Here is a 20,133-nt window from a genome sequence, read left to right as displayed (position 1 = left end):
CCTTTGTTTCCATTGTGAATTTTGAAATTAACGCATTTGTGCACGTGCACTATGCGAGTGGTGTTCAGTTCACTGAAAAATACTTTACGCCATACCATTCTCTGTTATGGCAGCACATACGATAAAGATTTACTAAGCGTGGCTCAGCTCCAGATGAGTAACATAAACAACGTTTGCAAAAATCTTTCCGTCGTAAAGATGTTTGGTTACCGGTGCTGTGAGAGTGTAGGGCTTAGTAAAATATGTCTTTGCTAGTGCAATGGAATTAAATTTAAAAAGCGAAAATAGAACCAACATTATTTACAATAGTTTCTAATAAGCTGAATGGTTAAGATTACACATCCAAAGGTTGTATACAGGCAATAGCAAACGATGTGTACGGTACATAAGCACAATAAGATACGTTTTCTGTTATAGTGATAAAGCTAAGTTTGAACACTGAATCTGTGGTTGCATTTTACATTATAAGCAGTAATATTTTAATATATCAGATAATGGATATTATTTGGTTCTGAATTTAACAGTGAAGTTACAAGTAATTCGTTCTGGTTGCTGTTTCGATTATAGACGTTATAGTATTACACGATTCTCAACATGTCAGTTTACGACAAAATGTTGTTAGGCATATCCAGGACTGCAGTACATTCGACTTTGCATGAATATTTAGCTACGAAAAAGATCTTTTGCCGACGGATCCTGCACAAAAACAGGACCATTTCAACTGGTGTATGCACACATTCAAAAACTTCAATAGAGGAAATGGGAATACCGTAACAGTAGACTACAGTTAGATGTATTTGTACGAGCCGAAAACCACGCAGTAATCAACAGTCTGGCTGTTTAAAGTATAACCGAAACCAACAAAAGAGTTTTGTTCGTGAAGCTCTTTAAGTGATAGATTCTTTTTTGAATTACACTGGAGTTGTCGCGACAGTTGCTTTAGGCACTTGATTTTAGAGATCGGACGTCACGAAGATGCAGTGCGGGACGTCCCGGAAAGAGGATATAGCTAAACGGGACCAACCAGGTCACTCATGTTGATGACAGCGATGGTGAGTATAGAAAGTTGCCCGTGGCTACTCTGCATTATATGCGCCTGAAAAGACATGTCGATGTCCTTCCAGAGGTTTCCGTGAGAAGACCGAACTGGCTGGCGCCTACAGCGATGCTTTAACGCCACGCTTTACGTAATAGTGAATCACCAGTGGCGAAGCTACATGTGCTAGACAGAAGCCAGTGCGCCAGCGAGCGAGACCTTGGCTGCGAGTTCCGCAGAGTCACGAGGAGTAGCAGCAGGAACAGCGCATTCTCGCAACAGCGGTTCCGCGTATTGCCCCTCCACCAGCCTGATCTTATCTTCTCAGCACGGGCGCTCGCTTGTATCCCTCCGCCGCCGGCGTGACGTGCGCATGACGTCACGGCCACTGCGGCTCACGAGTGTCTTGCGTTTGGCTGGCAACGTGACAGCGCTAACGGCACTACCAGGCAGGATTCGGCAGCCAGTAACCTTTTGCGAACTAAACAGCCTTGTATCACTTATAAAATGTTAATCGTCTCTGTTTTCAGAAGTTCACAAAAACAAAGGTAAATGCCGTACTTTATTTAAGATACCGGTACTACTGGAAAAACTTACTGTACCATTAATAGTAATGCTCTCAACCTGCTGCAAGGGTACAGCGCCCCATTATATATGGAACTGCACAGAGTTTAGCTCCGCGCTTGATTGAAATTACATGTCCCGAAAACAGAAGACTGCCTCCAACAGTCGGAATAAGAGTACTATTCACCCACATGCAAGGTCAATTGAGCTGACCAGCAAGACTAAAACCTCATTACGAAATGCAGTCGCAAACAGCGAATGCGAATGTACAATAGCTATACGATTTACTAGTAACATTTGTGCACAGAGCGAGTATCGAACCCGTATTTCCGACTTAACGCGAGCGGTCTCCTTAACTGCTTTTTTTTTAATTTTTAAAAGTGCCAGATGCTGCGTGGTGCAGTCATGGACGCACGGCCATAAAAAATTACCTGGACAACGCCGGGTTTCTCCGCTAGTATCAGATATCTTGGAAGCTGGTAGTATCAGTTAATTCGAACAAAATATTTCATATTACTTGAGCCCCATTTTCTGTTGCTTATAGAATGTAATCCAAACAAATGTTCACAGAAGACGTTACGCAAAGGAAAATGGTTAAGTTCGAAGTGGATTTTGATAATTCTGCCTCCATCTTCAAAAAAATGGTTCAAATGGCTCTGAGCACTATGGGACTTAACTGCTGTGGTCCTCAGTCCCCTAGAACGTAGAACTACTTCAACCGAACTAACCTAAGGACATCACACACATCCATGCCCGAGGCAGGATTCGAACCTGCGACCGTAGCGGTCACGCGGCTCCAGACTGTAGCGCCTAGAACCGCACGGCCACTCCGGCCGGCCCTCCATCTTCAATACACTACGCAGTTCTATTGTAAAGCCACGAGTACCTCTTCAGAATCGACGTTCTTTCGTGAGGATAGTGCTGTTCATAATCGGAACGACCATTTTGTTTCTTGTGTTTACTTGCCTTCGTTGTTTTCTCCTTTCAATCAACCTTACACAGGAAAAAAAATCTAATAGAGTAAGTTCCGCGGCTTCATGGCCAAGAAACGTGACGATTTCTTGTTGATGCTTCTTGCGGGAAATGTTATGTTTAAACGATGTGGAACCTGACTAGGATCAGGGGCCCATCACTGTAGACAACGGAACCTCGTCCAATAACGTTTCAAGTTCGTATCCACATTCGGCTATCCGAACACTTGCCACTGCCAGACCCAAACATCCGTATGTCCTAATGTCTACGTAACTTAGTGCTCGCACACCAATCGTGTGAATCTCGCACAGAGACATTATTTTGTTCGTCAGAAGGAACATAGCATCGGACTGTACAGATACTGTAAAATATACGCTGAGGAGCCAAAACATTATGACCACTGCCCACTGCGAAGTTCTACATCTACATCTACATATATACTCCGCTAGCCACCAAGCGGTGTGTGGTGGAGGGCACAATTCGCGCCATAGTCAGGACCTTCTCAATCTCTTGAATCAGACCCAACTGGTCCCATACAGACGAACAATACTCTAAGACTGGACCAACTAACGTATTGTAAACTATTGCATTTGTTGAAGGACCGCATCGCTTCAGGATTCTACCAATAAACTGCAATCTAGAGTTTGCCTTACGCGTTACTTTTGTAATCTGCTTATTCCATTTGAGATCATTTCGAATAGTCGCACCCAGATACTTGACAGATGTTACCGCTTCCAAACACTGGGTATTTATTTTGTACTCGTACATTAATGGGGGCCGGCCGCGGTGGTCTCGCGGTTCTAGGCGCGCAGTCCGGAACTGCTACGGTCGCAGGTTCGAATCCTGCCTCGGGCATGGATGTGTGTGATGTCCTTAAGTTAGTTAGGTTTAAGTAGTTCTAAGTTCTAGGGGACTGATGACCACAGCTGTTAAGTCCCATACTGCTCAGAGCCATTTGAACCATTTGAACATTAATGGGGATTTTCACCTTGTTATACGCAGTAGATTACACTTACTAATATTGAGATATAACTGCCAGTCATTACACCACGCATTTAATTTCTGCAAATCCTTATTGGTCTGATTTGTTCACAACTTTCGTATGATACTACTTTCCTGTAGACTACAGCATCATCAGCAAACAGTATAATGCTGCTGTCAATACCATCAACCAGATCATTTATGTAAATCGTAAAAAGCAGCGGACCTATTACGCTGCCCTGGGGCACACCTGAAGTTACGCTTGTTTCTGTTGAAGTCACCCCGTTCAGGACGACATACTGCTCCCTGTCTGTTAGAAAAATCTGTATCTAACCGCATATGTCATCGGATAGACCGTAAGCGCACACTTTCTGGAGCAAGCGATAGTGCGGAAGTGAGTCGAACGCCTTTCGGAAGTCGAGAAACATGGCATCAGCTTGGGAGCCGGTATCTAGAGCCTGTTGTATATCACGCACAAAGAGGGCCAGCTGTGTCTCGTATGACCGCTGGCTTGCTAGTGGTGTTGCGGGCACGTGACGCAGTGTGGAAAGAATGTAAGCGGAAGAGAGACGAATGGGCAGTCACTATAACGAAGATACCGGCCGCAAATGTGGAAATCACTGATGTAAGCGGTTTTGACAATGGGCACTTTGTTGTGGTGCTGCGGCTGGAAACGAGAATCTCTGAAATGACGAAGCTGGTGGCCTATTGGCGTAATACTGTCGTGAACACTTATGGAAGGTGGTGGGAGAATGGTTGAACACTGAGTACTCAGTATGGTATTGGACGACCACGTCTCATCGCAATTGAGAATCCCCAATTGTGTAATCCAGAAAAGGCAGCGATCTGCGGCACATCTAACGACAGAGAACAACGCAGGTGCAGGTATAATTGTTTCAGAGCACACTGCTCAAAGGCCGTTGTTGCACGTGCAGCTCCGCATCACATAACCCCTACGCGTTCCTGTGCCGACGTAGTGACAAAAAAAATGGCTCAAATGGCTCTAAGCACTATGAGACTTAACATCTGAGGTCATCAGTCCGCCGGCCGAAGTGGCCGTGCGGTTAAAGGCGCTGCAGTCTGGAACCGCGAGTCCGCTACGGTCGCAGGTTCGAATCCTGCCTCGGGCATGGATATCTGTGATGTCCTTAGGTTAGTTAGGTTTAACTAGTTCTAAGTTCTGGGGGACTAATGACCACAGCAGTTGAGTCCCATAGTGTTCAGAGCCATTTGAACCATTTTTGTCATCAGTCCCCTAGACTTAGAACTACTTAACCCTAACTAACCTAAGGACATCATAGACATCCATACCCGAGGCAGGATTCGAACCTGCGACCGTAGTAGCAGTTCGGTTTCGGACTGAAGCGCTCGGCCAACGGAGCCGGCACGTAATGACATCGTCAGTTACGATTGGGTACAACATCACTGAGTTTTTACTGTGGATCAATAGAATCGTGTCGCCTGTCGAATGAAACGCATTTCTTGTTACACCAGGTCGATGGCTGGGTCACTAGACACAGTCATCCAGAGGAATGCCTATTCGAAACATCCACCGCGCCCAGATGCAGGTCGGTGAGTGCGTACATCGAGTTGGGCTTCCGTGGGATCTGTGGTGGTAATCGAGGGCATCACGACAGCAGGGAAATACATGAACATTATTGCGGAAGACCTGCATCGCTTAATGCTTAAAGTCTCCCCCTACGGCGTTGACATTTTCCAGTAGGATAACTGTCCGTGTTGCGAGGGTAGATTCGTACTACAGTTCCAAGATGCTACTCCTGGAGGGTGTAAAATAACTGTGCGCAACGGAAAATTATAAACACTAAAATGAAGATTTGGCCCTGTCTGATTAACCCTGAAGCAGATCTTAGGATCTCTTAATGCTCTTTAACATATAAATTCCAATCTAAACAGAAATTAATGATTAAGGGAACTAATTATACTAAATGATGAACGTCGTTGCTGCTTATACATTTATTGTATATTAAAAACAATCTTTTTTACAAATGTTTATATTTTCTAACTAAAATTACTGATCCATTGAACAACTCTGCCCTTTTATTATGATTACGCAATCTAATATAAATTACATGAAATTACTGATATCATCTACGTACCAAACGCAAGAAGACACTACTTTTAAAGATGATCTACAATGGAGTGCAACGTCAGTGGAAATAAATCCTACGTGATCACAGCTGTTTAGCCTTATAGCCGCTAATAAGCCAAAGGAATTAGCAATATCACCGTATGTACTGCGTCCGGTGCGTCGGAGTGAAGGTTCTCGTACTCGTCTGCGACGATGGAAGAAATCCAGCCACAAAATAAACTCTTTCAAAGAGTAGGACGGCTGAAGGCGATCATCCGACTACTATATTCTAATACTGTCTTCTCCTCTCTGTGAAACGCAAACTCCCAGCCACAAGGACGGAGTTCAGATAACGTCTCAACGTAAGTATAGGCAGAAGAAGTGCTCTCAATCACTGAACGCTGCGTACTCAAAGACGACTTCCAACCCGGAGGCGAAGTCCAGAATAGTATAAGTTCACAACAGTACAGTGCCTAACCGTTCTAACTATAAAATCTCGTGAGAGCAAAGACAGCAAGTCCGTCCGTGCCAACAAGAAGCTGACACTGAGCGACGGTCACACACGGGATCTCTTCACTTCACCGCTGGCCTCCCAGCAAGGCTCGGCTCCCCACCATCGTAATTCCGAAAACGAATCATATTCCCGAAACAACGTAACATTCTCCCTCTCTACAGATTCTTCCGAATGCTGACCAACCATATTTTAGTCTTTTGTCGTCCATGCGGAAAGTTTGCGAGGAAAAACCTATACTCTTACAATAGTACGCTTCTGAGTAAAAATCCTTGGAAATAACCCAGCCGTAGGGGTTTCCGAGGTGACTCTTCTTCATTACTCTCACCTGCATCCAAGATTTTCGTAGTTTCCGAAGTATAACCTTCCTGTTCGGCTACAACACCGGCCGGTCGAGATTCTATTGTGCTCCAGCGCTTAGGTGCTACGACGTCCGTCTTGCTATTTCCCGTGTTTAAGCAGGACCAACTCACCTGTGTGGGCTTTCCAACCAGGGCTTGAGTTCCGTCTGCCGTTTCATTTCCACTGCCGTTCCAACCTCTACTAGTACTCAAAGACATTCCGTCACCTTTTATGTGCAATAAGCGTTAACAATTATTTACAAGACGTACGTGACAATGTCAGTCTCCTTTATATATTCATATATACGATGTACAACCTAAATGAATAAAAAAATAGGAGTGCGGGTAAGCTACTACAAACAGCATAGTGAACGCATTATTGTGGCCACGATAGACACGAAGCCCACGCCTACCGCAGTAGTACAAGTTTATATTCCAGCTAGCTCGCAGATGACGAAGAGATTGAAGATATGTATGATGGGATAAAAGAAATTATTCAGATAAGGAAGGGAGACGAAAATTTAATAGTCATGGGTGACTGGAATTCGATAGCAGGAAAAGGAAGAGAAGGAAACGTAGTAGGTGAATATGGTATGGGGGTAAGAAATGGAAGAGGAAGCCGCCTGGTAGAATTTTGCACAGAGGGTAACTTAATAATAGCTAACACTCGGTTCAAGAATCGTGAAAGAAGGTTGTATACATGAAGAGGCCTGGAGATACTGGGAGGTTTCAGATACATTATATAATGGTAAGACAGAGATTTAGGAACCAGGTTTTAAATTGTAAGTCATTTCCAGTGGCAGATGTGGACTCTGACCACAATCTATTGGTTATGAACTGTAGATTAAAATTGAAGAAACTGCAAAAAGGTCGAAAATTAAATAGATGGGACCTCGATAAACTGACTAAACCAGAGGTTGTACAGAGTTTTAGGGAGAGCATAAGGGAACAATTGACAAGACAAGGGGAAAGAAATACAGTAGAAGAAGAATGAGTAGCTTTGAGAGATGAAGTAGTGAAGGCAGCAGACGATCAAGTAGGTAAAAAGACGAGGGCTAGTAGAAATCATTGGGTAACAGAAGAAATATTGAATTTAATTGACGAAAGGAGAAAATATAAAAATGCAGTAAATGAAGCAGGCAACAAGGAATACAAACGTCTCAAAAATGATTTCGACAGGAAGCGCAAACTGGCTAAGCAGGCATGGCTAGAGGACAAATGTAAGGATGTAGAGGCTTATCTCACTAGGGGTAAGATAGATACTGCCTACAGGAAAATTAAAGAGATCTTTGGAGAAAAGAGAACCACTTGTATGAATATCAAGAGCTCAGATGGAAATCCAGTTCTATGCAAAGAAGGGAAAGCAGAAAGGTGGAAGGAGTATATAGAGGGTCTATACAAGGGTGAACTACTTCAGGCCAATATTATGGAAATGGAAGAGAATGTAGATGAAGACAAAATGGGAGATACGATACTGCGTGAAGAGTTTGACAGAGCACTGAAAGACCTGAGCCGAAACAAGGCCACGGGAGTAGACAACATTCCATTAGAACTACTGACGGCCTTGGGAGAGCCAGTCCTGACAAAACTCTACCATCTGGTGAGCAAGATGTGTGAGACAGGCGAAGTAGGCTTCAAGAAGAATATAATAATTCCATCCCAAAGAAAGCAGGTGTTACCGAACTATCAGTTTAATAAGTCACAGCTGCAAAATTCCATTCTTCTTTACAGAAGAATGGAAAAACTGGTAGAAGCCGACCTCGGGGATGATCAGTTTGGATTCCGTAGAAATGTTGGAACACGTGAGACAATACTGACCTTACGACTTATCTTAGAAGCTAGATTAAGGAAAGGCAAACCTACGTTCCTAGCATTTGCAGACTTAGAGAAAGCTTTTGACAATGTTGACTGGAATACTCTCTTTCAAATTCAAAAGGTGGCAGGGGTAAAATACAGGGAGCGAAAGGCTATTTACAATTTGTACAGAAACCAGATGGCAGTTATAAGAGTCGATGGGTATGAAAGGGATGCAGTGGTTGGGAAGGAGTGAGATAGGGGTGTAGCCTCTCCCCAATGTTATTCAATCTGTATATTGAGCAAGCAGTAAAAGAAACAAAAGAAAAATTCGGAGTAGGTATTATAATCGATGGAGAAGAAATAAAAACTTTGAGGTTAGATGATGACATTATAATTCTGTCAGAGACAGCAAAGGACTTGGAAGAGCAGTTGAACGGAATGGACAGTGTCTTGAAAGGAGGGTATATGATGAACATCAACAAAAGCAAAACGAGGATAATGGAATGTAGTCGAATTAAGTCGGGTGATGCTGAGGGAATCAGATTAGGAAATGAGACACTTAAAGTAGTAAAGGAGTTTTGCTATTTGGGGAGCAAAATAACTGATGATGGTCGAAGTAGAGAGAATATAAAATGCAGACTGGCAATGGCAAGCAAAGCGTTTCTGAAGAAGATAAATTTGTTAACATCGAGTATAGACTTAAGTGTCAGGAAGTCGTTTCTGAAAGTATTTTTATGGAGCGTAGCCATGTATGGAAGCGAAACATGGACGATAAATAGTTTGGACAGGAAGAGAATAGAAGCTTTCGAAATGTGGTGCTACAGAAGAATGCTGAAGATTAGATGGGTAGATCACATAACTAATGAGGAGGTATTGAATAGAATTGGGGAGATGAGGAATTTGTGGGACAACTTGACGAGAAGAAGGGACCGGTGGGTAGGACACGTTCTGAGGCATCAGGGGATCACAAATTTAGCATTGGAGGGCAGCGTGGAGGGTAAAAGTCGTAGAGGGAGACCAAGAGATGAATACACTAAGCAGATTCAGAAAGATGTAGGTTGCAGGAGGTATTGGGAGATGAAGAAACTTGTACAGGATAGGGTAGCATGGAGAGCTGCATCAAACCAGCCTCAGGACTGAAGACCACAACAACAACAACCTATCAAATAATACCTAATGTGTTTGTAGATCATGGCAAAGAATGTGGATGAGTGCTTATAAGGTGCGAAATTATAGCCACCTTACACAGTGGTTTGCGGGACATCATAGTGAACTCACATTGACATCTTGACCAGCAAATGTACATGATCTGTACCCATTGAAATACATATCAGGCCCCAGCTGCGTGTCCGTAAACCATCTTTCCGTAATTTGCAGGAATTAATTGACCGTGCGTAGACATCTGGTGTTACATACTTCTAGAATCCTGTTTAGGAATTGTAGAATCCATGCCAAGCAGAATCTCTGTTGTACTGTGTTCGAAAAGTGGAACAAGACGCCATTAAACAGGTGCCCATAATATTTTGGCTCATCGCTGTAGACACTGCCCTATTGTAAAACCTCGATATTGCCTTCTAATGCACTGCATAATTCCAGTGCAGTTTCTGGTTCAGACATTAGAGGAAAATGTCTGTTCCGTTTAGAACCAGCGCTGATTCCAGAAACACTCTCCAATGCGAACTGTAGAAATGAAATTTCACAGTGTATTCTCAAGGTCATAGGTATATTTCCTGAACTTTGAAAATCTATCATTCAGTGCCACATACGCTGACGACTATTAAATAAAATGGTTCTTTATAGGACATCTTGGAAGATAATCATCCTTTCTGATGCTCTGAAGTGTTACCTGTTTCTACAATAAATTAAAGGAATGATTAAATCACAGTTTCTTCTTAACTTAATTTTTGTGGCCTAAAGATGGTTCAGCACCTCTGTGCCAACATCAGTGTGATCTTATTTTATTGAATTTTTACTATAAATCATCCTGTATTTTCAGATTTTCGGCGAAGTAAGAATCCACTGACAACGACACAGATGCTGAAGTTTGTCTGCACAAGACAACTATCATTGAAAGAACGTGAGATTTGCGCAAACGCGCAAAAATCATTCTTTACATATCTTACAGTATTTCCAACTGAGGTAATCGGTATACAGCACATTATTACTGATCCACAGGGGTTAAATTAATTTCCGGAGAGCCTCAGGAAACTGTCATAATTCCACCGCTATTCGTGTTACACGGCAACGACTTGTTACCTAAATACTCATTCGTCACACTTATTTGGAAGTGGTCACCTAATACAAACTATGAATGTGGGCGTATAACTAAGATTTGCTTCATACGTAGAGAACATGCATGCAACGAAGCTTGTGCCAAAATTTTTAAAGTTGTTGGTCAGTTATGAACAACTATTGCTAACTAAGACGGCAGTTTTCTTCCATCAGCAACTGTCGTGTAACTTCTCAGAAGAGTTCTGAAGTACTGACAGGCAACGGTATAGTCAGACAGGCTGGATAGACAACCATCAAAAGAGTCACTCCCTGGATCTCTTCAAAATTGTTTGGTCTGTACGTACCATCTGATCTCCTCCTTCCAGTTTGTTTAATACTGCCCTCCGTCTTCTCTTAATCTACGAAACTATTTCACAGAATGTCCTCTATAACCTGTTACGTATAATGCAGTCTTGATCAGCCTCTACTACTTTGCCATTCTCGTGCTGCCTCGGGACGCTGTGGGAGGTACCCTGTAACCAGTCATTTCTCTTGGCAAGGGTGTTCGATGGGCATATCCCCTCACTTCCTCTTTCTCGTGCTTTTTATTTCGGTCTTTATTAACCCACTTCATTTTTAACATTCTTCCATATCCAACATTTCTAATGGTTTCAGTTTCTTCTTCTTCAGATATCCGATGTCTCACGTTCCTTTTCCGTATAACGCTGAGTTCCTGACATGGACTTCCAGAAACTTACTCCTCAGTCCCTTATGAATACCTGATATCGTAGAGCTCCCTTATCGAACAAATTTTTCTTTGTATCAGTTCGTCTACTTCTACGCTACTAGTCATTAAACCATTAAAATTGCTACACCAAGAAGAAATGCAGATGATAAACGGGTATTCATTGGACAAATATATTATACTAGAACTGACATGTGATTACATTTTTACGCAATTTGGGTGCATAGATAGTGAGAAATCAGTACCCAGAACAACCACCTCTGGCCGTAATAACGGCCTTGATACGCCTGGGCATTGAGTCAAACAGAGCTTGGATGGAGTGCACAGGTACAGCTGCCTTTGCAGCTTCAACATGATACCACAGTTCATCAAGAGTAGTGACTGGCGTATTGTGACGAGCCAGTTGCTCGGCCACTATTGACCAGACGTTTTCAGTTGGTGAGAGATCTGGTGTATGTGCAGGCCAGGGCACCAGTCGAACATTTTCTGTATCCAGAAAGGCCCGTACAGGACCTGCAACATGCGGTCGTGCATTATTCTGCTGAAGTGTAGGGCTTTGCAGGGATCGAAGAAGGGTAGAGCCACGGGTCGTAACACATCTGAAATGTAACGTCCACTGTTCAAAGTGCCGTCAATGAGAACAAGAGGTGACCGAGACGTGTAACCAATGGCATCCCATACCATCATGCCGGGTGATACGCCAGTATGGCGATGACGAATACAAGCTTCCAATGTGTGTTCACCGCGATGTCGCCAAACACGGATGCGACCATCATGATGCTGTAAACAGAATCTGGATTCATCCGAAAAAATGACGTTTTGCCATTCGTGCACCCAGCTTCGTCGTTGAGTACACCATCGCAGGCGCTCCTGTCTGTGATGCAGCGTCAAGGGTAACCGCAGCCATGGTCTCCGAGCTGATAGTCCATGCTGCTACAAACGTCGTCGAACTGTTCGTGCAGATGTTTGTTGTCTTGCAAACGTCCCCATCTGTTGACTCAGGGATCGAGACGTGGCTGCACGATGCGTTACAGCCAGGCAGATAAGATGCCTGTCATCTCAACTGCTACTGATACGAGGCAGTTGGGATTCAGCACGGTGTTCCGTATTACCCTCCTGAACCCACCGATTTCGTATTCTGCTAACATTCATTGGATCTCGACCAACGCGAGCAGCAATGTCGCGATACGATAAACCGCAATCGCGATAGGCTACAATCCGACCTTTATCAAAGTCGGAAACGTGATGGTACGCATCACAACAACGTTTCACCAGGCAACGCCGGTCAACTGCTGTTTGTGTATGAGAAATCGGTTGGAAACTGTCGTCATGTCAGCACGTTGTAGGTGTCGCCACCGGTGCCAACCTTGTGTGAATGCTCCGAAAAGCTAATCATTTGCATATCACAACATCTTCTTCCTGTCGGTTAAATTTCGCGTCTGTAGCACGTCATCTTCGTGGTGTAGCAATTTTAATGGCCAGTAGTGTATTATCTTGCTTCCTAAACAGGACAATCTTTCGCTTTTTTCACTACTACGTTGTTTTCAGTTCTTAAGTTAAAATCCTTATTCTCTAACACTCTTCCTCCCCTTGCCCCTTTACTCCGTTCATTCTTAAACCATATTCCAAGCTACGTACGTTATCCACTTCTTGCAACAGCTCTTCCATGTTTTTCTTACGAGCCAAATGGGCTACATCACCTTCGAAACTTAGCATTCGTATCCTCCGCTGTTAGCTAAATACTGGAGGTGTATATTGTTTTTATCGTAAATTCAGGCAGGTTGTAGCGCAGTCGTTAGGCATTTGTTTTGTTTTGGTACGTCTGTGGCACTTGTCTGTCTAGTAGGCTCTCAGAGACCAGTGTGGCCTGAGCTTCCAGTTGGTGCACATCGACAACGCAGAAAGATACGTATACAGCTTCTTTTCTATGTTTACTTCGTTGATTCTTACTTAAATTGAGTGTGAGTTTCGTATAGGAGGTGTAATTTCGAGTTTTAGTTACTGTAATCGTAAATTCAGGCAGACTGTAGCGCAGTCGTTAGGCATTTGTACAGGTTAGTTCATACATTCTTTGCGTATTTCCCTTGCGTTATCTAGGCACGGGCTCGTGTTTCAGTAACTGTTGTCCAACATCGATTAGTATAGACAGGGACTGTGATTGCTGTGTTTGGATGAGGGCTGAGTTGGCATCCTTTTGCTCACAACTGCAGGCGGCGCTGACTTCGGTCGTGCAGCTTGAGGCTGTTGCCAATGGGCGCCACTGTGGGGAGCCAGACTTGGGAATCACGGGGATGTCAACCTCGTCCCGTCTGTCCCCAGATCGGTCTGCCGCTGTGGTTGCCCCGGTTGCTGCCCGCAGTGGGGCTGAGCCCTCGCTTGTGGTTGATTCGGAGGTCGTTCCAAGGCGTGGCAGGCTGCAAAAGACGTCCCCGGAGGCTAATCAGAAAGCCTCCCCCGTGCGTCTGACAAACAGGTTTCAGGTACTGTCTCTGGCTGAGCCAGATGCAGCTGCCTGCCCTGTTTCAGAGGATGATTCTCAGCCTTCAAGGTTCGGGCAATCACAGAGGGTGGGCTTATTGGTAGTTGGGAGCTCCAATGTTAGGCGCGTAATGGGGCCCCTTAGGGATATGGCGGCTAAGGAGGGAAAGAAATCCATTGTGCACTCCATGTGCATTCCAGGTGGAGTCATTCCTGATGTGGAAAGGGTCCTTCCGGATCCTATGAAGAGCACAGGGTGCAGCCAGCTGCAGGTGGTGGCACATGTCGACACTAATGACGTGTGTCGCTTTGGATCTGAGGAAATTCTCTCTTGATTCCAGCGGCTATCTGATTTGGTGAAGGCTGCCGGTCTTGCTTACGAGTTGAAGGCAGAGCTCACCATCTGCAGCATCATTGACAGGACCGACTGCGGACCTTTGGTGCAGAGCCGAGTGGAGGGTCTGAAACAGAGACTCAGACGGTTTTGTGACTGTGTTGGCTGCAGATTCCTTGACTTGCGCCATAGGGTGGTGGGGTTTCGGGTTCCGCTGAATAGGTCATGAGTTCACTACACTCAGCTGGCGGCTACACGGGTAGCGGAGGCTGTGTGGCGTCGACTGGGCGTTTTTTTAGGTTAGAAGGCCTCGGGAAAGTACGGGGTGGGCTGCAATCTCAAAGGGTGCATGGCAAATACAGGACGTGCTTGCATCAAGGAACAGTCGGAATTGTAGTTGTAAATTGTTGTAGTTGTGCTGGAAAAGTCCCTGAGCTTCAAGCGCTGATAGAAAACACATTTTTGCTGAAATCGTTGTAGGTACAGAAAGCTGGCTAAAGCCTGAAATAAGTTTTGCAGAAATTTTTACGAAGTCTCAGACGGTGTTCAGGAAAGATAGATTAGGCAGAATTGGTGGTGGAGTGTTTGTGTCTGTCAGTAGTGGATTATCTTGTAGTGAAGTCGAAGTAGATACTCCGTGCGAATTGGTATGGGTGGAGGTTATACTTAACAGCCGAACTAAGTTAATAATTGGCTCCTTCTACCGACCCCCAGACTCCGATGATATAGTTGCTGAACAGTTCAGAGAAAATTTGAGTCTCGTAACAAATAAATACTCCACTCATACGGTTATAGTTGGTGGCGACTTCAACCTTCCCTCGATATGTTGGCAAAAATACTTGTTCAAAACCGGTGGTAGGCAGAAAACATCTTCCGAGATTGTCCTAAATGCTTTCTGCGAAAATTATTTCGAGCAGTTAGTCCACGAGCCCACGCGAATTGTAAATGGTTGCGGAAACACACATGACCTCTTAGCCACAAACAATCCAGAGCTAATAGAGAGCATCATGACTGATACAGGGATTAGTGATCACAAGGTCGTTGTAGCTAGGCTCAATACCGTTTCTTCCAAATCCACCAGAAGCAAACGTAAAATAATTTTATTTAAAAAAGCGGAAAAAGTATCACTAGAAGCCTTCCTAAGAGACAATCTCCATTCCTTCCGAACTGACTATGCAAATGTAGACGAGATGTGGCTCAAATTCAAAGATATAGTAGCAACAGCAATTGAGAGATTCATACCTCATAAATTGGTAAGAGATGGAACTGATCCCCCATGGTACACAAAACAGGTCCGAACGCTGTTGCAGAGGCAACGGAAAAAGCGTGCAAAGTTCAGAAGAACGCGAAATCCCGAAGATTGGCTAAAATTTACAGACGCGCAAAATTTCGCACGGACTTCAATGCGAGATGCCTTTAATAGGTTCCACAACGAAACATTGTCTCGAAATTTGGTAGAAAATCCGAAGAAATTCTGGTCGTATGTAAAGTACACAAGCGGCAAGACGCAGTCAATACCTTCGCTGCGCAGTTCCGATGGTACTGTTACCGACGACTGTGCCGCTAAAGCGGAGTTAATTAACGCAGTTTTCCGAAATTCCTTCACCAGGGAAGACGAATGGAATATTCCAGAATTTGAAACACGAACAGCTGCTAGCATGAGTTTCTTAGAAGTAGATACTTTAGGGGTTGCGAAGCAACTCAAATCGCTTGATACGGGCAAGTCTTCAGGTCCAGATTGTATACCGATTAGGTTCCTTTCAGATTACGCTGATACAATAGCTCCCTACTTAGCAATCATATACAACTGCTCGCTCACCGATAGATCTGTACCTACAGATGGGAAAATTGCGCAGGTCGCACTAGTGTTTAAGAAGGGTAGTAGGAGTAATCCATCGAACTACAGACCTATATCATTGGCGTCGGTTTGCAGTAGAGTTTTGGAGCATATACTGTATTCAAACATTATGAATCACCTCGAAGGGAACGATCTATTGATACGTAATCAGCATGGTTTCAGAAAACATCGATCTTGAGCAAGGCAGCTAGCTCTTTATTCGCACGAAGTAATGGCCGCTATCGACAGGGGATCTCAAGTTGATTCCGTGTTTCTAGATTTCCGGAAAGCTTTTGACACCGTTCCTCACAAGCGACTTCTAATCAAGCTGCGGGCCTATGGGGTATCGTCTCAGTTGTGCGACTGGATTCGTGATTTCCTGTCAGGAAGGTCGCAGTTCGTAGTAATAGACGGCAAATCATCGAGTAAAACTGAAGTGATATCAGGTGTTCCCCAGGGAAGCGTCCTGGGACCTCTGCTGTTCCTGATCTATATAAATGACCTGGGTGACAATCTGAGCAGTTCTCTTAGGTTGTTCGCAGATGATGCTGTAATTTACCGTCTTGTAAGGTCATCCGAAGACCAGTATCAGTTGCAAAGCGATTTAGAAAACATTGCTGTATGGTGTGGCAGGTGGCAGTTGACGCTAAATAACGAAAAGTGTGGTGATCCACATGAGTTCCAAAAGAAATCCGTTGTAATTCGATTACTCGATAAATATTACAATTCTCAAGGCTGTCAATTCAACTAAGTACCTGGGCGTAAAAATTACGAACAACTTCAGTTGGAAAGACCAAATAGATAATATTGTGCGGAAGGCGAGCCAAAGGTTGCGTTTCATTGGCAGGACACTTAGAAGGTGCAACAAGTCCACTAAAGAGACAGTTTACACTACACTCGTTCGTCCTCTCTTAGAATATTGCTGCGCGGTGTGGGATCCTTACCAGGTGGGATTGACGGAGGACATCGAAAGGGTGCAAAAAAGGGCAGCTCGTTTTGTATTATCACGTAATAGGGGAGCGAGTGTGGCAGATATGATACGCGAGTTGGGATGGAAGTCATTAAAACAAAGACGGTTTTCGTCGCGGCGAGATCTATTTACGAAATTTCAGTCACCAACTTTCTCATCCGAATGTGAATATACACTCCTGGAAATTGAAATAAGAACACCGTGAATTCATTGTCCCAGGAAGGGGAAACTTTATTGACACATTCCTGGGGTCAGATACATCACATGATCACACTGACAGAACCACAGGCACATAGACACAGGCAACAGAGCATGCACAATGTCGGCACTAGTACAGTGTATATCCACCTTTCGCAGCAATGCAGGCTGCTATTCTCCCATGGAGACGATCGTAGAGATGCTGGATGTAGTCCTGTGGAACGGCTTGCCATGCCATTTCCACCTGGCGCCTCAGTTGGACCAGCGTTCGTGCTGGACGTGCAGACCGCGTGAGACGACGCTTCATCCAGTCCCAAACATGCTCAATGGGGGACAGATCCGGAGATCTTGCTGGCCAGGGTAGTTGACTTACACCTTCTAGAGCACGTTGGGTGGCACGGGATACATGCGGACGTGCATTGTCCTGTTGGAACAGCAAGTTCCCTTGCCGGTCTAGGAATGGTAGAACGATGGGTTCGATGACGGTTTGGATGTACCGTGCACTATTCAGTGTCCCCTCGACGATCACCAGTGGTGTACGGCCAGTGTAGGAGATCGCTCCCCACACCATGATGCCGGGTGTTGGCCCTGTGTGCCTCGGTCGTATGCAGTCCTGATTGTGGCGCTCACCTGCACGGCGCCAAACACGCATACGACCATCATTGGCACCAAGGCAGAAGCGACTCTCATCGCTGAAGACGACACGTCTCCATTCGTCTCTCCATTCACGCCTGTCGCGACACCACTGGAGGCGGGCTGCACGATGTTGGGGCGTGAGCGGAAGACGGCCTAACGGTGTGCGGGACCGTAGCCCAGCTTCATGGAGACGGTTGCGAATGGTCCTCGCCGATACCCCAGGAGCAACAGTGTCCCTAATTTGCTGGGAAGTGGCGGTGCGGTCCCCTACGGCACTGCGTAGGATCCTACGGTCTTGGCGTGCATCCGTGCGTCGCTGCGGTCCGGTCCCAGGTCGACGGGCACGTGCACCTTCCGCCGACCACTGGCGACAACATCGATGTACTGTGGAGACCTCACGCCCCACGTGTTGAGCAATTCGGCGGTACGTCCACCCGGCCTGCCGCATGCCCACTATACGCCCTCGCTCAAAGTCCGTCAACTGCACACACGGTTCACGTCCACGCTGTCGCAGCATGCTACCAGTGTTAAAGACTGCGATGGAGCTCCGTATGCCACGGCAAACTGGCTGACACTGACGGCGGCGGTGCACAAATGCTGCGCAGCTAGCGCCATTCGACGGCCAACACCGCGGTCCCTGGTGTGTCCGCTGTGCCGTGCGTGTGATCATTGCTTGTACAGCCCTCTCGCAGTGTCCGGAGCAAGTATGGTGGGTCTGACACACCGGTGTCAATGTGTTCTTTTTTCCATTTCCAGGAGTGTATTTTGTTGAGCCCAACCTACATAGGTAGGAATGATCATCAAAATAAAATAAGAGAAATCAGAGCTCGAACAGAAAGGTTTAGGTGTTCGTTTTTCCCGCGCGCTGTTCGGAAGTGGAATGGTAGACAGTATGGTCGTGGTACGATGAACCCTCTGCCAAGCACTTTCTTCAACCTTTCAACGATTCGTGGACTACGGGTAGCTGTGCTGCACCGCTCGACAGAAAACGAATTCTCAGTGCGTCTGTATGTACCCTGCAAAAAGAAGCTTGTCGTAACGACAGCTCAGGCTCCGCAGAAATATTTCAGTTCGCTCAATTGATCCAACCACGATGTGAATGCTGGTAATCGATGCACACAATCTCCTGTAAGATGCTGCTGTGGACTCTGCGCGGCCAACTGCGTTCATTCGGAGTCGCTGCCATTCACTGTTTACAAAAAACGCAACAGTGAGGTGCAACATGCTGGCTGCTTGTGAAAGTATCTCCGGCGTAAGTATGTGGTAGTTTCAGTCCGCCTGGCGGCTCTCCAAAGCTCCGCTACCTGCGAAAAACATCTTGCGGCAATGGCAAACTGATAGTCTGAAACTTACCTCTCCATCCCACTGCTCTCTAAACAGTTTTAAGGCCAGTCAGCCACTTTTTCCAACATTGAGAAAAAACATATAATAATATCATATACACAGCATAGTGCAAACTATTTGAGTATGTTGCGTTTACCAATTTTTCTGCTTGTCACATGAAGCTGGATGATCCAAGTTGCAGGCATTTCCAACACAGAAAAATCGTTCTTGCTTGCCTGGAATCGAATCCTCCTCTAGATTAGTTACAAGTTTAGTTTAGTTATTTGAATGTTCCACGGATCAAATTTGTGTCAACTTGATATGAAAGAAAATTTCCAGGTTCTCAGTGGTATCAACGTTGTTGTTGTTGTGGTCTTCAGTCCTGAGACTGGTTTGATGCAGCTCTCCATGCTACTCTATTCTGTGCAAGCTTCCTCATCTCCCAGTACCTACTGCAACTTATACCCTTCTGAATCTGCTTAGTGTATTCATCTCTTGGTCTCCCCCTACGATTTTAACCCTCCACGCTGCGCTGCAACACTAAATTGGTGATCTCTTGATGCCTCAGAACATCTACCAAACGATCCCTTCTTCAAGTCACGTTGTGCCACAAATTTCTCTTCTACCTAATTCTGTTCAGTACCTCCACATTAGTTAAGTGATCTACCCATCTCGTCTTCAGCATTCTTCTGTAGCACCACATTTCGAAAGCTTCTATTCTCTTCTTGTCGAAACTATTTATCGTCCATGTTTCACTTCCCTACATGGCTGCATGCCATACAATTACTTTCAGAAACGACTTCCTGACACTTAAATCTATACTCGATGTTAGCAAATTTCTCTGCTTCAGAAACGTTTTCCTTGCCATTGTGCCAGTCTACATTTTATATCCTCTCTATTTCGACCATCATTAGTTATTTTGCTCAACAAATAGCAGAACTCATCTACTACTTTAAGCTTCTCATTTCCTAATCTAATTCCCTCAGCATCACCCGACTTAATTCGACTACATTCCATTACTCTCGTTTTGCTTTTGTTGATGTTCATCTTACATCCTCCTTTCCAGACACTGTCCATTCCGTTCAACTTGTCTTCCAAGTCCTTTGCTGT

This window comes from Schistocerca piceifrons, chromosome 3 (assembly GCF_021461385.2).
Source record: "Schistocerca piceifrons isolate TAMUIC-IGC-003096 chromosome 3, iqSchPice1.1, whole genome shotgun sequence".
Lineage (NCBI taxonomy): Eukaryota > Metazoa > Arthropoda > Insecta > Orthoptera > Acrididae > Schistocerca > Schistocerca piceifrons.
Note: the sequence above shows the minus strand (reverse complement) of the source record.